Below are 25356 nucleotides of genomic sequence, written 5' to 3' on the forward strand. Positions count from 1 at the left end.
GTTAATTTGTTTCAATGTACCGGTAGGCACCTGTGGCTTATAGACATGTGCGGCTTATTTATGTTCAAAATAATATAGATTTTTAAATTCAGTGGGTGCAGTTTATATTCAGGTGCGCTTAATAGTCTGGAAATTACAGTAATAACATGATTAACCGTCAATATCCACCATTAGTGGTTGGGACATGCATACAGGTTTATATCGCTTCTCCTTGCCCCAATCTGGGCTTGAACCAGGGACCATCTGCAAACAGACAGCAGTCACCCACAAAGCATCGTTACCTATCGCTCCACAAAACCCACAGCCCTTGCAGAGCAAGGGAAACAATTTTAAGGTCTCAAAGTGAGTGGTCAACAATTGAAATGCCTCACAAAATGCCTTGCCAGCAGTTCACAAACCAAGTAGTAGGCTACTGGGAAGGCAGGCAGCACTTAAAGTAGATGGCCCTAGCTAGCAAAAAGACAGTACTAGACAACGTATAGAAAAATTATACGTATCACTCCTGGATATATCAGGAGACCTCCAGCTATAGAAATAAGCACCAAGCTAGTCATTGTGGTAAAACTCCTGGCTATTATGAATGAGTTTTGCAACCTCACCATCTGTGAATATGTCTCCCCTGATAAATATTCTGCTTCGTGGTGTGGTGGGTGTGTGAAGGCCTGTATATGCCTGCTTGTTGGCTACATTTGTTGGCCAGGAAAGAGGGTGGCCCAGAAGGGTAAGAGCTTAATTACACACACCTGAATCTAATTAGCATGAGTGGTGGCTGTTTTAACCTGGCTTTGGCCAGATTTATTTTGTTGGTCTGGAGCAGCAACAGCTGACATGCAGGGCCCTCCAACCCTGGGATGAATATCGAACCCAACTGGACAGGAACCTACCAGGCATTACTTTTGTTGGATACGCCGGTAAACAGCTTAGCTGTCCGGTTGCAGAGAGGGACTGGAAGACCCATGTAGAAAAGCTCAAAGACGAGCTAGGTTTTGTTTTGTTTGATTGTTACCCGGCGCATTCTGTTTCTTTCCCTGAATAAAAGTCCTGGGTCGTTTCCCTGGAGAAAGGTACATTTTTATCAACGCTTGTGTTACTTCACACTCGTCAGTTAATATAAAGGAAAACAGGCTGATACAAGTCTCTCAAAAATAGAAAAAAAACAAAGCTAAAAAAAATACAATTGCTATATCAACAATATAAATGTAGGTTCTTTGAGGGGTGAGGTTGTCCCAAAAAGGACAGTGAATACATGCATAAACTTGCTTGTTTGGTGTCATTCTATGGACTTATGGTGAGTGTGGTTTAACTTACTGTCAGGCAACATGGGATCTAAGCGAGCCAGTCAAAGCCTGGGTTGTTTAAGGGATTGGTTTTGTCAGGTAAACCGAGTCAGAATTGATCATGGATTTGGACTGCGAGGTCACATGTCCAATCATTCTTATTTGGTGTTGGTCTCATGATTATCTCCCTGTGTTACTGATAAGAGTTTTATATCTTGATGATAATAATCAATAATCAATACGCCTTGACTAATGCCCAAGGTTTGTTAGACAATGGGTTAAATAATTAGGCAAGGACACTGTTTATCACTATCCTGCTCAGCCTGTTCCTTTCCCTCAAGGTTAGAAACCCCTTGAAGTTTTTACTCCTTTTACCATCTGTCCTCTGTTCCCATGGGCACACTAAATACTCACACACATTTCTTTGCCTCTACTAGATTTTCTGGGACTAATCGGACTAATCGATCACTACATTGACCATTACATTGATTATTCATTAACCATGCTGTATGACTAATAATTCATCATGGTTTATTGATTCATTTACCTTTATTAGATAATTCTCTTATCAGTTACGATGGAGTTGCATACAGTACTGACCCCTTTCCTTTGAAAAACTTAACCTACAACTAAACACAGTAAGAATAGAGAATAGTTCAGTAAATTGTGCAAAACCCAAAGCCTTATTTGGAGAGCACAAGGTTGACAGGACCTGGGCTGATTTGTCTGGAATACAAGGCTGATTACACAACTGAACAGCACAAAAACATGTCTGATGTTTGCAGTTTGATCTTTGCCAACTGGGGTCAGGACCTGGACCCAGGGTTAGGGGTCAAAGGAGGTCCGTTTGTGGAAGGGTTACATGTGGGTACCCTGACCCCATCCATCTTGTGTGGAAGGTGATGGTGGGGGCTCAGAGGTGTCCTCCTGTGTGACAGGGGAGTCAGCCAGCAGGAAGGAGTGGGTGATGAGGTGCACTGGAGCCAGATGGAGGTTGCTGGTGTTAGGGTTTGTTCCTGTTCCTTGTCAATCATTGGCTTATTGGTGAAATTAGCATTATGAATATCTATAATTAAAAAACCTTTAATGCAATTGCGGACAGAAGTTGACAATCAGGAACATAGCACGCATGTTCCGAGTAAGTTCTGCATCAAAGAAAAGGTCCCATGTTATTTTATCAAACCCGAAGTCCAGCCCTCGTAATGTCACTGCCTACGTCATTATCTTTTACTCGTGAGACCAAAACCATGCCTACAAGGCTTTTAGTGTGTTATCTAAAAGCTTAGCAGTAAATGTCCAAGTTGATTTATAGTGAAATGTCTGACTAGTCTTATCTCCTTCACTCCCCTGCAGAGTTCTGTCTCAGTCACACATTTCTCAGAGAGAGAGAACTAGAAAACAACTGTGGAACAATATTAAAACCTCATAATGTGTGTATATATATGTTAATCTGTAGTATAGGACCCTATAAATGTAAAGAGGGAGGGGTCTTATAACCCCTTCCCTTCTATTAATTCAACATAAGCATAATCAATTATTCTAATACATCAATCATTTGGTACAGCCTCAATCATGACCCCTAGGTGAACTTCTAACACTAGGTGTCCAGGGCAGTCTCAGCTGAGCACTCTGAGAAGGGAGCACGGCGCTGCTGTCCACCTCGGTTTCAGCCAGCTATGGCGGAATCTGCTGCATTGGTGGCATGGGGTCCATCTCTGCATTGAAGGCTGGGTTCATGATTCCAGCTAGACCAGGAAGGAGATTTCAATTAATTGAAAGAGGGCTGAGTTGATGTTAAGACTTAGCACCTCTACAGGCTCTCATGGGGAATGAACCGACAGCAGCCTCGCAACCAGAGGCACTGTCTCCCTCAGAAAATTCCAAATCTGAAGGCAGAAACAGCCAACCAGAAAACACTTAAGGTATGTTTATTTATGCAGAGGTATCTAAACCTGAATGGCAGAAAGCAAATGTAATCAGCATCATCTTTTTTCCCCCTGGCAGGTCTTGGATTGTGGTGGTATTTGCGTCCCTCGCTCTTGCAACCATAAAAGTAAAAAATTATGAATATATAGTTACACTTTTGTTAATATTGAACTGTTCATTAATAATAAAACACAATATTTTACAGTATGTTAGAAGTACTTAGGTTAAGCCAATTGGCTGGACCCAGTACAGTTGTAGTGACATGTTTGGGGACATGTTTGGGGATCTGTTCACCGGACGTGCTTGTTGCACCCTCGACAACTACTATGATTATTATTATTTGACCATGCTGGTCATTTACGAACATTTTAACATCTTGACCATGTTCTGTTATAATATCCACCCGGCACAGCCAGAAGAGGACTGGCCACCCCTCATAGCCTGGTTCCTCTCTAGGTTTCTTCCTAGGTTTTTGGCCTTTCTCAGGAGTTTTTCCTAGGGAGTTTTTCCCAGCCACCGTGCTTCTTTCACATGCATTGCTTGCTGTTTGGGGTTTTAGGCTGGGTTTCTGTACAGCACTTTGAGATTTCAGCTGATGTACGAAGGGCTATATAAATAAATTTGATTTGATTTGATTTTGATTTGATTTAGAGATCTATCTTGAATGCTAAGTAAACAAAATTATTGAATACATTGTATAGGTCAATAAAAACAAAGGCTGTTAAAATACTTAAAAAAAACAAATATTACAAATATAATACTGTATGTGTCAGTAAGTTTTGTCATTGGTGTTACCGCCTTGGAAATTACTCCAAGACATACAAGGACCTTGAGCATTCCCTCCAGTTAAACTTAGGAGGGGTTTATATTGAAAAGAAAAGTACTAGCTAATCACACCCATTTAGTATGTTATAAAATTGAGGATTGCATTGATAATTTGGTGTCTAAATTTAACCGGTGTGAAATGGTTAGCTAGATAGCAGTGCACGCTAGAGGCATTTCAATTGTTGACCACTCGCTTTGAGACCTTCAAATAGCTGATTCCCTTGCTCTGCAAGGGACGTGGCTTTTGTGGAGCGATAGGTAACGATGCTTTGTGGGTGACTATGTTTGCAGATGATCCCTGGTTCAAGCCCAGGTTGGGGCAAAGAAGAGGGACGGTAGCAATACTGTTATATTGGTGCCGTGACCTGGGTGAGTTTAACTGGTGTGTGATAGCTAGCTAGTTAGCGGTGTGTGCTAGTAGCATTTAAATCTGTGACTGTTGTCGATGTGTGCAAAGAGTCCCTGGTTCGAGGGAAGGAGAGGGATGGAAGCAATACTTCTACATAAATATAAAGTGTCATTGGTGTTACTCAATTTAAAATAAGGGAAATTACATTATGAGTAAAATTATTAATTATTGCGCTTTAGTAAATCATGGCCTCCATTAAAGAAAACCCTCAATTACCAGAAATGTGTCATTGGTGTTACCGTCATTGGTTTTACTACTCTCTGGTGGCACAATGTGGCTCTGGTGGCCTCCCTGTGGCTCAGTTGGTAGAGCATGGTGTTTGCAATGGTGTTTGCAATGCTAGGGTTGTGGGTTCAATTCCCATGGGGGGCCAGTACGGGGGGAAAAAAAATAATTTATTAAATGAATTGAAATGTATGCATTCACTACTGTACGTCGCTCTGGATAAGAGCGTCTGCAAAATGACTAAAATGTAACAATGTTATCATAACGGTAGTAAATAAAGTCATTAAGCTGCCATATTACAGTGCCTTCAGAAAGTATTCACACCCCTTGACTTTTTCAAAATTTTTACAAATTAATTTCAAATGATAAGCTTAAATGTCTTGAGTCAATAAGTATTCAACCTGTTGATATGGAAAACCTAAATAAGTTCAGGAGTAAAACATTTGCTTAACAAGTCACATAAGTTCCATGGATTCACTCTGTGTGCAATAATAGTGTTTAACATGATTTTTGAATGACTATCTCATCTCTGTACCCTACACATAAAGATAATTGTAAGGTCCCTCAGTTGAACACTGAATTTCAAATAGGTTCAACCACAAAGACCAGGGAGGTTTTCCAATGCCTCGTGAAGAAGGGCACCTATTGGTAGATGGGTAAAAATAAAGCAGACACTGAATATCCCTTTGAGCATGGTGAAGTTGTTAATTACACTTTGGATGGTGCATCAATACACCCAGTCACTACAAAGATACAGGCGTCCTTCCTAACTCCGTTGGCATAGAGGAAGGAAACCACCATGAGGCTGATTGTGACTTTATAACAGTTACATTTTACATTTACATTTTAGTCATTTAGCAGACACTCTTATCCAGAGCAACTTACAGTAGTGAATGCATACATTTAATTTCATGCATTTAAAAAAAATAAAAAATGTTGTACTGGCCCCCCGTGGGAATCAAACCCAAAACCCTGGCGTTGCACACACCATGCTGGCATTGCAAACACCATGCTCTACCAACTGAGCCACAGGGAAGACTGTACGGAATAAAATGATTCCAAAACATGCATAATGTTTGCAACAAGGCACTAAAGTAATACTGCAAAACATATGGCAAAGCAATTAACTTATTGTCCTGAATACAAAGTGTTTGTTTTTTAAAATTATATTAGCAAAAAATATTCCATTTTATTTGAAAACGCAAGCCAGACAAAATTAAAGAGGCCTATTTATGTAATGAATATGAATTTGGGGGGGGGAGAAATTATTAAATATTAAAGCATTACACTTCTCACCAAAAGCTTCAAGAAATATACTAAATAAACTAAAGTAAAAAAAAAAAAGTTACAATATAACGAGGCTATATACATGGGGTACGGTACCGAGTCAACGTGTGGGGGTACAGGTTAGTCGAGGTAATCTATACATGTAGGTGGGGGTAAAGTGACCATGCATAGATGATAAACAGTGAGTATAAGTAGTGTAAAAATAAGAGGGGGGGGGGGGTGTCAATGTAAATAGTCCGCGTGGCCATTTGATTAATTGTTCAGTAGTCTTAAGGCTTGGGGGTAGAAGCTGTTAAGGAGTCTTTTGGACCGACAGTCGTGGCCAAAAGTTTTGAGAATGACACATTAATTTTCACAAAGTCTGCTGCCTCAGTTTGTATGATGGCAATTTGCATATACTCCAGAATGTTATGAAGAGTGATCAGATGAATTGCAATTAATTGCAAAGTCCCTCTTTGCCATGCAAATGAACTGAATCCCCAAAAAACATTTCCACTGCATTTCAGCCCTGCCACAAAAGGACCAGCTGACATCATGTCAGTGATTCTCTTGTTAACACAGGTATGAGTGTTGATGAGGACAAGGCTGGAGATCACTCTGTCATGCTGATTGAGTTCGAATAACAGACTGGAAGCTTCAAAAGGAGGGTGGTGCTCGGAATCATTGTTCTTCCTCTGTTAATAATGGTTACCTGCAAGGAAACACGTGCCATCATCATTGCTTTGCACAAAAAGGGCTTCACAGGCAAGGATATTGCTGCTAGTAAGATTGCACCTAAATCAACCATTTATCGGATCATCAAGAACTTCAAGGAGAGCGGTTCAATTATTGTGAAGAAGGCTTCAAGGCGCCCAAGAAAGTCCAGCAAGCGCCAGGACCGTCTCCTAAAGTTGATTAAGCTGCGGGATCGGGGCACCACCAGTACAGAGCTTTCTCAGGAATGACAGCAGGCAGGTGTGAGTGCATCTGCACGCACAGTGAGGCGTAGACTTTTGGAGGATGGCCTGGTGTCAAGAAGGGCAGCAAAGAAGCCACTTCTCTCCTGGAAAAACATCAGGGACAGACTGATATTCTGCAAAAGGTACAGGGATTGGACTTTCCGATTGTTTGGGGCATCCGGAAAAAAGCTTGTCCGGAGAAGACAAGGTGAGTGCTACCATCAGTCCTGTGTCATGCCAACAGTAAAGCATCCTGAGACCATTCATGTGTGGGGTTGCTTCTCAGCTAAGGGAGTGGTCTCACTCACAATTTTGCCTAAGAACACAGCCATGAATAAAGAATGGTACCAACACATCCTCTGAGAGCAACTTCTCCCAACCATCCAGGAACAGTTTGGCGACGAACAATGCCTTTTCCAGCATGATGGAGCACCTTGCCATAAGGCAAAAGTGATAACTAAGTGGCTCGGGAAACAAAACATCAATATTTTGGGTCCATGGCCAGGAAACTCCCCAGACCTTAATCCCATTGAGAACCTGTTGTCAATCCTCAAGAGGCGGGTGGACAAACAAAAACCCACAAATTCTGACAAACTCCAAGCATTGATTATGCAAGAATGGGCTGCCATCAGTCAGGATGTGGCCCAGAAGTTAATTGACAACATGCCAGGGCAGATTGCAGAGGTCTTAAAAAAGAAGGGTCAACACTGCAAATATTGACTCTTTGCATCAACTTCATGTAATTGTGAATAAAAGCCTTTGACACTTATGAAATGCTTGTAATTATACTTCAGTACTCCATAGTAACATCTGACAAAAATATCTAAAGACACTGAGGCAGCAGACTCTGAAAATTAATATTTGTGTCATTCTCAAACCTTTTGGCCATGACTGTAGACTTGGCGCTTGGGTACCGCTTGCCGTGTGGTAGTAGAGAGAACAGTCTATGACTTGGGTGACTGGAGTCTTTGACAATTTTTTTGGGCCTTCCTCTGACACCGCCTATTACATACAGTTGAAGTCGAAAGTTTACATACACTTAGGTTGGATGTCATTAAAACTCATTTTTCAACCACTCCACAAATTTCATGTTAACAAACTATAGTTTTGGCAAGTCGGTTAGGACATCTACTTTGTGCATGACACAAGTAATTTTTCCAACAATTGTTTACCGACAGATTATTTCATTTATAATTCACTCTATCACAATTCCAGTGGGTCAATATTACATACACTAAGTTGACTGTGCCTTTAAACAGCTTGGAAAATTCCAGAAAATGATGTCATGGCTGTAGAAGCTTCTGATAGGCTGATTTGACATCATTTGAGTCAGTTGGAGGAGCACCTGTGGATGTATTTCAAGGCCTACCTTCAAACTCAGTGCCTCTTTGCTTGACATGGGAAAATCAAAAGAAATCAGCCAAGACCTCAGAATTATTATTTTTTTTGACTTCCACAAGTCTGATTCATCCTTGGGAGCAATTTCCAAATGCCTGAAGGTATTATGTTCATTTGTACAAACAATAGTACCTAAGTATAAACACCATTGGACCACACAGCCGTCATACCGCTCAGGATGGAGACGCGTTCTGTCTCTTAGAGGTGAACGCACTTTGGTGCGAAAAGTGCAAATAAATCCCTGAACAACAGCAAAGGACCTTGTGAAGATGCTGGAGGAAACGGGTACAAAAGTATCTATATCCACAGTAAAACGAGTCCTATATCGACAACCTGAAAGGCCGCTCAGCAAGGAAGAAGCCACTGCTCCAAAACCGCCATAAAACGGTTTTCAACTGCACATGGGGATAAAAATCGTACTTTTTGAGAAATGTCCTCTGGTCTGATGAAACAAAAATAGAACTGTTTGGCCATAATGACCATCGTTATCTTTGGAGTTTGGCAGCACCATGTTGTGGGGGTGCTTTGCTGCACTTCACAAAATAGATGGCATCATGAGGTAGGACAATTATGTGGATATATTGAAGCAACATCTCAAGACATCAGTCAGGAAGTTAAAGATTGGTCGCAAATGGGTCTTCCTAATGGACAATGAACCCAAGCATACTTCCAAAGTTGTGGCAAAATGGCTTAAGGACAACAAAGTCAAGGTATTGGAGTGGCCATCACAAAGCCCTGACCTCCATTTTATAGAACATTTGTGGGTAGACCTGAAAAGGCGTGTACAAGTAAGGAGGCCTACAAACCTGACTCAGTTACTCCAGCTCTGTCAGGAGGAATGGGCCAAACTTCACCCAACTTATTGTGGGAAGCTTGTGGAAGGCTACCGAAAACGTTTGACCAAAGTTAAACAATTTAAAGGCAACGCTACCAAATATTAATTGAGTGTAAACTTCTGACCCACTGGGAATGTGATGAAAGAAATAAAAGCTGAAAGAAATAATTCTCTCTACTATTATTCTGACATTTCACATTCTTAAAATAAAGTGGTGATCCTAACTGACCTAAAACAGGGAATTTTTACTAGGATTAAATGTCAGGAGTTGTGAAAAACTGAGTTTAAATGTATTTGGCTAAGATGTATGTAAACTTCCGACTTCAACTGTAGTTCCTGTATGGCAGGAAGCTTGGCCCCAGTGATGTACTGGGCCGTATGCACTACCCTCTCTAGCGCCTTATGGTCGGATACCAAGCAGTTGCCATACCAGGCGGTGATGCAACCGGTCAGGTTTCTCACGACCGGTGCAGCTGTATAACTTTTTGAGGATCTGAGGACCCATGCCAATTCTTTTCAGTCTCCTGAGGGGGAAAAGGTCTCAACCTGCTCCACTACAGCCCCGTTGATGTGAATGGGGGCGTGTTCAGCCCTCCTTTTCCTCTAGTCCACAATCAGCTTCTTTGTCTTGCTCACGTTGATGGCGAAATTGTTGTCCTGGCACTGCTTGGCCACGCAGTTGTGGGTGAACAGGGAGTACAGGAGGGGACTAAGCATGCACCCCTGATGGGCCCCAGTGTTGAGGATCAGTGAGTCAGATGTGTTGTTGTCAGGAAGTCCAGGATCCAGTTGCAGAGGAAGTTGTTTTGTCCCAGGGTCCTTAGTGGGTACTATGGTGTTGAATGCTGAGCTAAAGCCAATGAACAGCATTCTCACATAGGTGATCCTTTTGTCCATGTGGGAAAGGGCAGTGTGGAGTGCGATTGAGATTGCATCATCTGTGGATCTGTTGGGGCGGTATGCGAATTGGAGCAGGTCTAGTGTTTCCGGGATGATGGTGTTGTGAGCCATGACCAGCCTTTCAAAGCACTTCATGGCTACCGATGTGAGTGCTATGGGCGGTTGTCATTTAGGCAGGCTACCTTCGCTTTCTTGGGCACAGGGACTATGGTGGTCTGCATGAAACATGTAGGTATTACAGACTCAGTCAGGGAGAGGTTGAAAATGTCAGTGAAGCCACTTGCCAGTAATAAAACAAAATGTGGAATAAGTTAAGGGGTATGAATACTTTCTGAGGGCACTGTAGTTGATTTAGAATAGGTACCCCAAGAAAATCTCGAAAAACACACCACCATAATTCAAGAACGCCCCTTGCCTCAAGCATCTTATATAATGCAAAAGAGAAGTGAAAAGAAAAGAGCAAAGAAGTACCTTCATCCCCATAAGCATGGCTTTTACTGTTATCTGTGGATTTTCCGTTTGGCATCTAAAAAATGAAATACACAACATATTGTACATATTATCACATTGCCTCCAAGAGGTTATGAAGACAAGGGGGAAGGAGAAAGTGTGGTCATCCCTGACCTTTTGTGGCTGGTCTTTCTTTAGATGATTGGTTATCTTCTTGGGTGGAGTGACAACCATTTTGAAGGACTCTAGACGGCTCCTCATGGTTCTCTGGAAGATCTCTTGCACCTCATTCTTGTCCTTGTTGACTTCGTGGTGCTTCCGACTGTACCTGTGTCTGTGCTGTTAGGTAAAGTAATGAGAGGAAGAGGGTAAAAAACAGATTGCTTTTTAGCGCCCCTGAGATTTTGTTGGGGGGGGTCTAATTATCTTCGACTAAGCAATACCTGTTTCTTGCCTCTGTACAAGTGCAGCTGCAATAGATGGTGTGCATTAAAGTCCTCTGACTCCCTCATCTTCAGGTCCTGCTCATGCATGTCCAGGCAGACACAGGGCATACTGTCCCATCTAGAAGGGAAGAAACATAAATGTTCACTGTGGGTAATTTGCTGGCCACTGGAGGGCAGACTCTGAAAACGTATTTTGGCCCGGTTTCCCAAAAGCATCTTAAGGCTAAGTTCATCGTTAGAACCCTCGTAGGAGCATCATTAAATCTCTGAGTTGTTTCCCAAAACCATTGTTACTAAAGTTGCACTTGGCAGGTAGCCTAGTGGTTTAGAGTATTGGGCCAGTAACCGAAAGGTCACTGTTTCGAAACCCCAAGCCAACTGGGTGAAAAATCGGTCGATGTGCCCTTGAGCAAGGCACTTAACCCTAATTGCTCCTGTAAGTCGCTCTGGATAAGAGCATCTGCTAAATTACCAACATTTTAAAATGCTTGTTATTTACTGACTGCCTCAGACCACTCGTGGAACAATTAAGTGCACTGTTAAATGTGCTTTTTCCATACCACGCCACTTTATACACAGAAGATCTCCGCTAAACATTGAATCAAGATGTTTATCTGTCTCTCTGTGACGGCGATAACTTCACAACGAAGTTGACTACAAATACAAAGTTGCAATTGTTACAAACAAGCAAAGGATGAAAAGACTCCTCAAATGAAAACCGAGATGAATGCATTAAAAGATAAATAGCCTACAGTATAGGCTACATAGGCCTATATAATTCAATATTGAAATAAATTGTTCATTCAACTGAGTTGTATTTTTTTGCTAAAATAGGTTTGTAATTTTAGCCTCAATATATTCCATGCACAATTATGTGCCAAGTCTTAATTTAGTACATTATATTAGTGTAAGCATTAGAATAAGCCACCTCAATAATTGCAGCCATAGATGATATCTTTCTAGGAGCTGATCCGTTGTCAGTATTGTGGAATAATTCTAATGTTAAGGTCAGATTTGACTGGATAGAGCTGATCCGAGAGCAGCACCACCTTTCTTTCCATCCTTTCAGTATTGACACATGCCTCAACGACACACTTAACGAACGTTCTCTCTGCGTGGTGTTTTGGTTAATGCATGTTATATCATCGGCCGTTGTAGGAAAGACACATCTTTAAAACACTTTAAAACACTCATAAGCCTAAGTTCCATTACTAATGGGAAACCGGGCCCTGACCTACACATTGTACAAAGTCAAAAACTTTGTAGTGTCAGGCCCAATCCCAAATCGACACCTAAACCCTAAGCATTTGTGGAAATCTGAATCGATTCGACAGGTGTAAGCACAGGTAGGTAAGCAATGTTATAATTCCTCCACCATGCCCTCTGATAGGCTAGGTGTAAGTTGCAGTCAGTGGCAGGCACCTAGTGGCTGGTGTAAGAGGAAGTGAGATTTGAGAATAAGTTAGCGAGACAGAACTCTTGACTAGCGAGCTTGTGGTTCTGCCACGGATGACAAGGGAGGGTGCACACTCCTTGTCCATACCCGTGGGCAGTGATGATAAAAATCGAACTAAATTGGTAAATATGTCCAGTAGAGGTCGGGGTTTGAAAGCAACTTGGCATCAAGAAAGCACTGGCAACATCTGTGGGATCATGCATTTTGCAAAATACAGTAAAAAAAAGCATGTGATCAAACAAAACTTCAGACATCATTGATCACATGGTAACGTTACTTTGAAACTATCTGTGACTATACCATCGATGCTGTTAAACGAGCAACATAGTAAAAAAAAAAGTAAATTTACAAAATACGGTGGCTCCATTGCATGATTTAGGATGTTGAACTCGTCAATTAAAAGTTAGAAATTCAATGTAGCCAGTGTTTCAAAGAATATGTATAAAAAAAATCTATAAAAATACAGGGATTTTATCCTGTGTCTCCACAAGATGAGAAACTCACCACTGCTCTACAGGCTGACCCACCTGTCAGGTAAGATGTAGGGGAGAATATCTAAACTGTCTATAACAACCCATGTAGTGTCCAGCAGAGGTACATTTTTGGGAAGTCACAGCGGGATCCACTGACGATCAAGTAAAGCTTTGTATGTTGATAAGGTCATCAACTTTGCTTTGGGTTTGAATTAAACTTTTAAGTCACTTTTTAAATATAAAAAAAACTTTAGATGCATAATTTGATAATTACCAATAACAACTACTAGAGCTGTTTAATTTACAATCAATGTTAGAGAAATAAAAAAAAACGTAAGATTCGATACTAGTGTGCGACGATTTCAAGATAGATTCCTCTGCCATGTGGTTCTACACCCTGAGTTCTTTCCAACTACTAAGCAGGTAAAATAATATCTAGATTAAAACAAAGAGGTTCCAGCAGAGGTCGGTACGCTTGGTTACTAGTTCAACACCTGTCAGGTGGTAATGTGACATCTGAGACTTCAAACGTCTTCACGTGGTATTGTTACTTTGATACAAGCATTGGCATGTTGTGTCAAATCAGTAGTGCTTTGAAAATTGCATTGGAGTGTCAGAGCTCAATCATCCCATCACTACCCGTGGGCTTTTGTTGTGGCAGTTCGTCTTACGTTTGGTAAGCTAACTTTTTGTTTCTTGTTCTGTAAATGTTTTCCTGCTTGCTAAAGTAAAACACAGCCATGTAAAACAATGGTTTGTGTTGCAGTCCTGTGTTCTATGCTGTTTTTGGGAGAAGCAGTTTGGAAGCCGGGTTGTTAGTGTAGAGGAGATTCGAATTAACACATCCACGCCAAACATAAACCAAAATGAGAATACACAAGGACCTCTATTCAGTGGCCAGAGAACAAAGGAAGAGGGGGACCACCCACAGCAATCTCCCAGCAGGAGTCGTCCTTCCCCTCTTTTGCTCATCTCACACCTGTAGTCTACATCAAAGATTCTCCTATCAGCAACAAGGGTGGAAGGTTTGAACCAAAGTGTCAGAGAGGGAATCAGCTGGGACCCGATGAAGATTAAAAATGACTGTGGATAAGTACTGGACTTCTGAAATCCTTTGTTTTGGAGAGTTCTCTGAAAACCATTCGTTTTTTTGTACATTTTAGTCATTTTAGCAGACGCTCTTATCCAGAGCGACTTACAGTAGTGAATGCATACATTTCATACATTTTTTTTCTCCATACTGGTCCCCCGTGGGAATCGAATCCACAACCCTGGCGTTGCAAACACCATGCTCTACCAACTGAGCCACACGGGACCTAGTTCCAGACAGTTTATACACATAAGAGTGTCCAGCGCAATTTCACGTATCTTTTCCCTGATTTGAATGTGAACGTGTATCTGTTACTTTATTATTACTATCTGTATTTCTCCTATAATTTTACATTTTAGTCATTTAGCAGACTCTCTTATCCAGAGTGACTTAGTGCATTCATCTTAAAATAGCTAGGTGGGACACAGGCCTCTGAAAGTACATTTTTCCTGTATTAGTACATCATTTTGCCCTTACAATCTCCATGATTCATTCATCCAGTATATCCATTGCTTCACCCTGGTTATTACTAAATAAGTCTTCTTTGTTTTTGTATAATATTTCATGTCTCCCAGAATGCATTGCCTTGTCATTTTGAGAACTTAATTACCTTCAAATTATATTAATTGTAGATATAATTGTAACTATTTTATAGTTTCTTGCTGAATAATACCAAGTGGTGCCCCATTTAATAATTGCATAGTAATAAGTGTACACACTCCCTTACATTAGTGTATGAGCTGAGAGACAGGTATACATACAGTGCATTTGGAAAGTATTCAGACCACTTGACTTTTTCCACATTTTGTTACGTTACAGCCTTATTCTTAAATTGATTTTTTTCCCCTCATCAATCTACACAAAATACCCCATAATGACAAAGCAAAAACAGGTTTATGATGCTGCCACCACCATGCTTCACTGTAGGGATGGTGCCAGGTTTCCTCCAGATGTGACGCTTGGCATTCAAGCCAAAGATTTCAGTCTTGGCTTCATCAGACCAGAGAATCTTGTTTCTCATTTGAGTCCTTTGGGTTCCTTTTAGAAAACTCCAAGCGGGCTGTCATGTGCCTTTTTACAGAGGAGTGGCTTCTATCTGGCCACTACCATAAAGGCCTGATTGGTGGAGTACTTCAGAGAATGGTTGTCCTTTTGCAAGGTTCTCCCATCTCCAAAGAGGAACTCTGGAGCTCTGTCGGGTTCTTGGTTACCTCCCTGACCAAAGCCCTTCTCCCCCGATTGCCCAGTTTGGCCGGGTGGCCAGCTCTAGGAAGAGTGTTGGTGGTTCTAAACTTCTTTCCATTTAAGAATGATGGAGGCCAATGTGTTCTTGGGGACCTTCAATGCTGCAGACATTTTTTGGTACCGTTCCCCAGATCTGTGCCTCGGCACAATCCTGTCTCGGAGCTCTACGGAAAATGCTGTCGAGCTCATGGCTTGGTTTTTGCTCTGACATGCACTGTCAAGTGTGGGACCTTATATAGACAGGTGTCTGCCTTTCCAAATCATGTCCAATCAATTGAATATACCACAGGTGGACTCCAAGTTCTAGAAACATCTCAAGGATGATCCATGGAAACAGGATGTACCCGTTGATGCGTTGGGCAGCCCGCACCACTCTCTGGAAAGTCCTGCGGTTGCGGGCTGTGCAGTTGCTGTACCAGGCGGGGACACAGCCTGACAGGATAATCTCAATTGTGCATCTGTAAAAGTTTGTGAGGGTCTTAGGGACCAAGCCAAATTTTCGCTATTTGCGCTTTCTTCACCACACTGCCTGTGTGGGTGGACCATTTCAGATAGTCAGTGATGTGTACACCGAGGAACTTGAAGCTTTCCACCTTCACTGTGGTCCTGTCAACGTGGATAGGGTCGTGCTCCCTCTGCTTTTTCCTGAAGTACACGATCAGCTCCTTCGTTTTGTTGACGTTGAGGGTGATGTTAATTTCCTGGCACCACTCCGCCAGGGCCCTCACCTCCTCCCTGTAGGCTGTCTCGTCATTGTTGGTAATCCAGCCTACTGTGGTTGTCGTCTGCAAACTTGATGATTGAGTTAGAGACGTGTGTGGCCAGGCAGTCATGGGTGAACAGGGAGTACAGGAGAGCATGCACCCTTGTAGGGCCCAAGTGTTGAGGATCAGTGAAGTGGAGGTGTTGTTTCCTACCTTCACCACCTGGGGAGGCCCGTCAGGAAGTCCAGGACACAGTTGCACAGGGCCGGGTTCAGACCAAGGGCCCCGAGCTTGATGATGAGCTTGGAGGGTACTATGGTGTTGAAGGCTGAGCTATAGTCAATGAACAGCATTCTTACATAGGTATTCCTCTTGTCCAGATGGGATAGGGCAGTGTGCAGTGCAATGGCGATTGCATTGTCTGTGGATCTATTGGGGCGGTAAGCAAATTGAAGTGGGTCTAGGGTGGCAGGTAAGGTAGAGGTGATATGATCCTTTTAACTAGCCTCTCAAATTACTTCATGATGACAGAAGTGAGTGCTACAGGGCGATAGTCATTTAGTTTAGTTACCATTTCTTTCTTGGGTACAGGAACAATGGTGGACATCTTGAAGCAAGTTGGGACAGCAGACTGGGATAGGGAGAGATTGAATATGGCCGTAAACACTCCAGCCAGCTTGTCTACGCATGCTCTGAGGACGCGGCTAGGGATGCTATCTGGGCAAAGACGTCGGTGTCCGCAACGTAGCTAGTTTACCCTTTGTAATCCATGATTGTCTGTAGACCCTGCCACGTACGTCTTGTGTCTGAGCCGTTGAATTGCGACTCCACTTTGTCTCTGTACTAACGTTTTGACTGTTTGATTGCCTTACGGAGGGAATAACTAACTACACTGTTGGTATTCGACCATATTCCCAGTCACCTTGACAGGGTTCGCACTTTTAGTTTAGTGGGAATTCTGCCATCTATCCACAGTTTCTGGTTTGGGTAGATTTTAATAGTCACATTGGGAACAACATCCCCTATACACATCCTGATGAGCTCAGTCACCGTGTCCGTGTATACATCAATGTCAGTCTCCGAGGCTACCCAGAACATATCCTAGTTCGCGTGATCAAAACAATCTTGAAGCATGGATTCCGATTGGTTTCAAAAAACCTGTTTTCGCTTAGTCATAATGGGGTATTGTGTGTAGATTGATGAGGGGGGAAAAAATGATTTGATCAATTTTAGTATAAGGCTGTAATGCAACAAAATGTGGAAAAAGTTGAGGGGTCTGAATACTTTCCTCATGCACTGTAAATACTACAGAAATGTTTATAAAATACTATAGTCTGCAAAACACTGCAGTAATTACTATAGTATATGCTACAGTATTTATTTGCATTTACCTTGGCCATTTCCCTCCCCCATATCCCAATTTGTGCCACTCCTAAGTGAGAAACCTACATGCCAAGTATAGACCATATATCGTGTTCCCTACAGGTTATGAAAAGAGCAGTTCAGTCCAGTAGTTTTCCTCAAGGAGAAAGCCCCCACTGCTATGTAAAATATAATAATAAAAAAACACTATAGTAAATACTACAGTAAATTCTGTAGTATACTACAGTCTGCAAAAACATTACTCATTACTATAGTAGTTTTAGTTGTTTTTTTTACTACAATATTTATACTATAGTAAACTTTAAATACTACGGTCATGTACGCAACACTACAGGAAAAACTACAGTAAAGTCAGCAGAAACACTACAGTGAATACTATAGTATACTATAGTCTTTTTCATGTGGGTGTGGAGCACATCCTAAAAGGTTCAATCAAGGATCCACTAGGCTCATATAGAATCTCCTTAGGCTGGTAACTAGTTTTCCATCAAACTGTCCTGCAACATCATTTCCATCCTATCCTACAATATAGGGATTTTACTACACTGACGACTCGCAACTGCAAGGGTGCGTTTGCTCTCTTCACCAAGCAGACTGGCTCCCAGACTGTTAGACACATCAGGCACTTTTCACCTGTTCGGCTAGCTATAACTATAGACACCATTGGGCGCCTTGCATAGGGTGTTTGTTTCCCACACCAGCGATCCGGCCTGGCCTCCCTGTCCCGCCGTTCGCTACATTGGTGCCAAATATGGGAAGTTGACTATGGGACCATTGGAACACACCATGCTTGTGTTTTCCTAAGGTGATGCCGCCATGACAGATCATACGCTCAGTTCTTCTGTATTGAACTCTTGCCAGACTAATACAGACGTCTACCTTCCGTATTGAAACAATACGACAAGGGAAACCATGCTCCAGCAGGTTGCTCTGAGGAGGGATTGAGTTAAACATGCAAAATGGGTAAGTAAGCGGCACGCAATGGCAGTTTCACCATTCCTGCCTGTACTTTTCCCCAGGGTTGTCCAAGGTTACTTAAACCTAAACCTGTTTTTGCTGGCCATGTCAAATGTCCTTCCGTTCAATTAAGTTTCTAAGTGAGAATTGCCAGAACAATCTGAGATACCAAAAACATTTCCGTCTTCCCAAGTTAGTGATGCATGTGTTTAGACATGCATAAGGCTGCGTCCCAAATGGCACCCTATTCCCTATAGTGCATTACTTTTGAGCCCTATGGAATAGTTTGCCATTGAGATGCGGACTGTCAGGCAATGTTGCTTACAAGATGGAGGAGACTGGAACATGATCCGATCCCATATTTTCTGTCATGATGTAAGGCATCATCTCTGAGAAGTTGGCACCAAACCTCTTATAGAAATCCACATCAACCTTGGTTTCATTCCGAATGAATGCCAATGAGCCTCTGCGTTCACCCTATGATGATGGGATAAAAATACTTAATCAAATCAAAGTTTATTGTTCACGTACACAGATTAGCAGATGGTAGCAGTGAAATGCTTGTGTTACTAGCGCTTAACAGTTTTAGTAACTCAAGCATTTTTCTGCACCTGCTGTAACAAATTAACAAAAATAGTATATTTTTTGTAATGTTAATGTAAATCAGTGATCCTGCTGGTTAATCGATTGTGTAGCATCGTAATTGCAGTAGTATTAAGTTGTCATGGCTTTCTCCAACCTTGTGAGTCACTCTTACCTCTTTCACATAGCTCATGGCATCCTTGAGGTTAAGTTTGTGGAAGATGTTGAATATGTGGTCACAAGACTTCCTGGCAGAGGGCGTCATCAAGAGCCAGGACAACCACCTTTCCTCAAAGTTATTCCACCTTAGAAGGATACGAGAAGAGAGTAAAAACAAAACAATTTAGTGTTCAATTTAATCTTTGAAGGTATGGAATGTAATAAATAAATGTAAATAATACTCATAATATGATAATAACGTATTGAAGTTGATAATGTGATGTTAGTGTCCACATACTTGTCCCTCATGTAGTTATGTCCTATTTGTCCAGAAATATCCTCTATGGCGACAAGAATGTGGTCAAAGGTCTGAAAAAATAAAAAGGAATGGTGATTCATGGATTTATTTTGTCAAGTTTATATTTAGGTTGACCATTTTCAACACTGTTAGATGAGCTGGTTGATGTTTTACAAAAGAGGGGTTTAGCAACTGACACTCAGCCCTTGATAAATACCCTTAATCTTCCATCCCCCCACCGTATTGAAGTAGTTTTTGTTGGGTATCTGTACTTTACTATTTATATTTTTGACAACTTTTACTTTTATTCCGCTACATTCCATTCCTAAAGAAAATAATGTACTTTATACTCTTTACATTTCCCTGACACACAAAAGTACTCGTTACATTTAGAATGCTCAAGCAGGACAGAATTATGGCACCTATCAATATAACACGTTGTCATCCCTACTGCCTCTGATCTGGCAGACTCACTTTTTTTGTCAGCACTTATTCATGTGAAGAAACATTTTCAACAATTTTATTTAACTAGGCAAGTCAGTTAAGAACAAATTCTTATTTTCAATGACGGCCTAGGAACAGTGGGTTAACTACCTGTTCAGGGGCAGAACGACAGATTTGTACCTTGTCAGCTCAGGGATTTGAACTTGCAACTTTTCAGTTATTGGTAGTATTTGGTAGCATTGCCTTTAAATGATTTAACTTGGGTCAAATGTTTCTGGTAGCCTTCCACAAGCTTCCCACAATAAGTTGGGTGAATTTTCGGCCCATTCCTCCTGCCAGAGCTGGTGTAACTGAGTCAGGTTTGTAGGCCTCCTTGCTTGCACACACTTTTTCAGTTCTGCCCACACATTTTCTGTGGGATTGAGGTCAGGACTTTGTGATGGCCACTCCAATACCTTCACTTTGTTGTCCTTAAGCCATTTTGCCACAACTTTGGAAGTATGCTTGGGGTCTTTGTCCATTTGGAAGACCCATTTGCGACCAAGCTTTAACTTCCTGACTGATGTCTTGAGATGTTGCTTCAATATATCCACATAATTTTCCTGCCTCATGATACCATCTATTTTGTGAAGTGCACCAGTCCCTCCTACAGCAAAGCACCCCCACAACATGATGCTGCCACCCCCATGCTTCACGGTTGGGTCGTTGTGCTTCGGCTTGCAAGCCTCCCCCTTTTTTTCCAGAAATAATTATGGCCAAACAGTTCTATTTTTGATTCATCAGACCATAGGACATTTCTCCAAAAAGTAGGATATTTGTCCTCATGTGCAGTTGCAAACCGTAGTCTGGCTTTTTTATGGTGGTTTTGGAGCAGTGGTTTCTTCCTTGCTGAGCGGCCTTTCAGGTTATGTCGATATAGGACTCGTTTTACTGTGGATATAGATACTTTTGCACCTGTTTCCTCCAGCATCTTCACAAGGTCCTTTGCTGTTGTTCTGGGATTTATTTGCACTTTTCGCACCAAAGTACGTTCATCTCTAGGAGACAGAATGCATCTCCTTCCTGAGCGGTATGATGGCTGCGTGGTCCCATGGTGTTTATACTTGCGTACTATTGTTTGTACAGATGAACGTGGTACATTCAGGCGTTTGGAAATTGCTCCCAAGGATGATCCAAACTTGTGGAGGTCTACAATAAATATTCTGAGGTCTTGGTTGATTTTCTTTTGATTTTCCCATGATGTCAAGCAAAGAGGCACTGAGTTTGAAGGTAGGCATTGAAATACATCCACAGGTACACCTACAATTGACTCAAATGATGTCAATTAGACTAACAGAATCTTCTAAAGCCATGACATAATTTTCTGGAAATTTCCAAACTGTTTAAAGGCACAGTCAACTTAGTGTATGTAAACTTCTGACCCACTGGAACTGTGATACAGTGAATTTTAAGTGAAATAATCTGTCTGTAAACAATTGTTGGAAAAATTACTTGTGTCATGCACAAAGTAGATGTACTAACTGGCTTGCCAAAACTATAGTTTGTTTCCAAGAATTTGTGGAGTGGTTGAAAAACTAGTTTTAATGACTCCAACCTAAGTGTATGTAAACTTCTGACTTCAGCTGTAAGTGTCAGCTATTGTTGACATTAATAGTAGTTAGTGCTAGTTTGCCCACCAGAGGGCATCTTTGAGAAGCTAATTATTGAAATGACATGGAGCTGTAGGCCTAAGAGTCAAAGGGAGCCTTGCCTCCCGAGTGGCGCAGTGGTCTAAGGCACTGCATAGCAGTTGCTAGCTGTGCCACTAGAGATCCTGGTTCGAGTCCAGGCTCTGTCGCAGCCGGCCACAACCGGGAGACCCATGGGGTGGCGAAAAATTGGCCCAGCCTCGTCCTGTGTTTGGGGTGGATTAGGCCGGCAGGGATGTCCTTGTCCCATTGTGCTCCTGTGGCAGGCCGGGCGCATGCACATTGTCATGGTCACCAGTTGTACGGTGTTTCTTCCTATACATTTTTTTGTGGACGGCTTCCGGGTTAAGCGGGCATTGTGTCAAGAAGCAGTGCGGCTTGGTTGGGTCGTGTTTCGGATGACACATTGCTCTCGACCTTCGCCTCTCCCGAGTCCATACAGGAGTTGCAGCGATGAGATAAGACTAACTACCAATTGGGGAGAAAAAAGGGTTTTCTATTCCAAGAATAGGCCTAAGGGTTTTTGTAGGCCTAAGGGTTTCCGTCAGGAAAATATGGCCCTGTAAAACATATTTCTATTCCAAGAAAACGAAAATGCATTTGTTACTGTAACCGATGTACTGTAGGCCTAAAGGTTTCCGTTAGGTACATATGGCACTGTACGTGTTTCTATTCCAAGAAAATTAAAATGCGATTTGTTACTGTAGCTGTTTTAGCGTAACTTACTTATTGGCATAAAGGCCTACTTAAATATACAGAACATCAATCAATCACTCGTTAATTTGTGCATGTCATCACACAGCATACAAGTCATCCATGTCTTTAAATACAGTCAAGCATTTTAGTTATAAAACTAAATAATAAAGGGAGCCTTGATTCATTTTACCATCACGGCTAAAGCGATTTAATTAAGGGTTTCAGTTTGGAAAATATGATGCTGTACAACGTGACCGGTCGGGAGTAGGCCTAAGCTACTAAGTGACTGCAAGTGAAGAGCAAAATAATCCTAACATTTCCAAATAAAAATCTGATTGATTTATCAAGACCAGTCCCCATGCTCTGTCATTCAGTGATATTTATTCCCTATTGTCCTGCTGATAGTTGAAATAAACATCTACATTTTGAAAGAGTATTTTTATCATTATTTTATTAAGAAAAGCATAAATACTGTACAGTATATATGCTTGATCCGACATTTTGCGGTTGCATGAGGTTTGGAGTTAGGAATGTAAAACAGAGTACTTAATACATTTTAAATTGGGGGGATACAGTAGACGAGCTATTAGACTATCCTTTTGTAAAGGTTGAAGAGTCTATTGTTCTGCTAATAGCCCATCCTGGAAACGTTGTTTGCAGAATTCACAGCCTGCTATGCTTGTGAAAAACAAAATGCCTCCAGGTGTCCATCACTACTGTAAATAAAAACACAGAATATCTAAGGGGCTTTATATAATTATAATGCAGGGAAAATAATAATCGTTGGATAACAGATCGGCTCTCGGAACTCATTAAGAGGCGCCTCCTATCTTCAATATAATCATTCATTCAGAAGGTTAAACCCATAGGTTTTAGACCTGCAGTAGGTTATAATAAACGGAACATTGCACGTCAATTCATGTGCCATGGAATCGGTACATCGAACATTTCTTCAACTATTTTGCAATCTATATGGCACAGTTTGTCAATATTTTGGTCCTTAAATTAAACTGGTATTATATATTTATCACAATTTTCTTTAACCAATTTTGGTCTTTAATGCAGGGCTGACAGAAAAGTTCCTTACTTTTCCCCCTTCCACTTGATAAAGGTTCCAATTGATATATATTTTGACCAATTAGTATATTTGAGTTTAACCACATTATTTGTTGTATTATTTGTTCTGTCTTTTCTGGTGGTTTAAACTGAAATTGCAACCAACATTCTATGGCTTGATATTTTGGAGATGATTTTGTTTTCAAATAACCAAACGTGAGCTGTTGTAATCTGAATAAAGGGAAAAAGGCCATTCTTGAACATGGGGTGAGACATTCTTCCTTATTTGTAGATAAAGCCAGTTTGTTATTTAGAATTATTTATTTCTGTTTTTTGTGGGAGAGAAACCAAAAGCCCAACCTGCCTATTTTATTGAAAATCGTCAGTCCACATGTCAAGTATAAATCCCGCATTGTATTTTCTCAAGATCTCTCTTAACTCCAGGACCACCGAGTTTTTATTTTTTTGTTACCTGATGCAGGACTCTAGTGCAAGGGAAGAGAGACTCTCAGACTGAAAACACCTCCATTAATTTACAAAAAGATAGTAAATGTGTGCCACAGTTTAGACTACCGATAGATAGGTATTCTAACTCCCCCTTGTGATAGTGTGGTGCAATAACAGAATGCCACCATCTACCACTAACGGTCGTGACATTAGCTCATGACTTTTAAAGGAAGAACCACTGTATTTGTGATGTGTTGTACATCAAATCAATTGCATGTGCTCTATTGCTCTGAATTTGCTCTCAATTGATAATTGATAATATTGGAAGAAAAAGTACAACAAATTAAAGATCTGTCTCAACCCAAAGTGGCCCCCTTACAAAAAATAGTGAATAACACTCCTCTAGCACTCCATCATAAAATACCAAATGTCATGTGGGGGGCTCATGGGGAAAGTATGGGGGAGGAGTTGCCCCTAGTTTTGGGGGGTTGAGGGTGTCTGAGAAGCTGAATGGGACACAATAGCATCTCCTCTGAGTTATTTGAGAGCCAGATGCATTTGTTTTGGGCAACCCTTCTAACCCTCTTTTAGTCTGTATTTTGAGGGCATTAAAACCTGGTTCACCGGTTCAACTTGAGCTACAGTCTCCTCGTTCTTCTAGTCTGTCAGCTAGCTAAGGAGTGGGTCCGCTAACACCACAATATAGACAATTTTGACTTTGTGACTGTTTTATCTAGGGAAAAACATACCCGTGGGTTGTGCCAGCAGAGACGGCAGAGAAACCGAGACAACCCACTCCCATTTCACATTCCCTCATTTTTTTCTAATTTGGAGAAGCGGCTTGGAAGACGATAGTGAGTGTATGAGCTGGGAGACAGGTATAGCTCATTCATTTTAATGGTATTCACTTTTAACATTGTAATGTGAATCAAGTCTATTTAATAATGCTGTTTATTTAACCTTTTACTGCAGTGGGCTAAATCAGGATCACAGAGTGTTTCTTGGTAGTCTTAAACAAATGACATTGAAACCAAAGTATACACCTCACACACATGGTTATGGGCTTAAACAAAAGTTGAAATGTTTTAAATTTTGAGTTTGCATCCCAATATTAAACTTGATAATATACATCACAAAAGACTGCAATATTACAAAAATGTTTATTAAAGAAATTATGAAAAATATTAAATCACATTCCACCCATGAGGCCACTAGGCCATTTGACTGCAGGAAAGGGCTACTAAAATATAAAATGTTTGATACTGCTATTGTGTAAATGAGCCAGGGTTGTAATTATGTTTTTATTTTTCAGAGTTTTTGTAGCGCGCGCTATTCTTACTGTTGAGTTAGTTTGTGTCCCGATAGGTAGGTTTGATGTTTTTCTGTGTACCCTGGCAAATGATTCTGGTATCCAGGCAAATGATTTGGGGTTGCCTTAGCGGGCAGATTAGTACAATTTTCTTTGTCATATAAATGTTTGTTTGTTGTGTCACCACTTCCCTAGAGACCTTCTGGGCTGGCTGTTCTTAAGAGGGAGCTATTTAATTAAAAAGCAGTGTACGTTCAAATGCCAATTACCACCCGTGTGTAATTATACTATAAGAATATTACACCATGTGTGCTATCTCACAAATACTTTTTCATCACGACTGTACTAGCTTACAAAGAGTATTTCATCACGAATGTGCTTTAAAGTCTGCATGAATCTTGCCCTGCTACTAATTTCTTTGTGTGTTCTCCTCTTAATATACCTTGTCATTAA

The 25356-nt window shown here is 41.2% G+C and overlaps 1 pseudogene; it reads right to left on the reverse strand.

The window, feature by feature from the left end:
• Positions 1-1646: 1646 nt before the first annotated feature.
• Positions 1647-25356, reverse strand: part of LOC115173389 (sodium/hydrogen exchanger 3-like) — a 52035-nt pseudogene continuing 28325 nt past the window's right edge.

Source organism: Salmo trutta, chromosome 34 (assembly GCF_901001165.1).
Source record: "Salmo trutta chromosome 34, fSalTru1.1, whole genome shotgun sequence".
Classification (NCBI taxonomy): Eukaryota; Metazoa; Chordata; class Actinopteri; order Salmoniformes; family Salmonidae; genus Salmo; species Salmo trutta.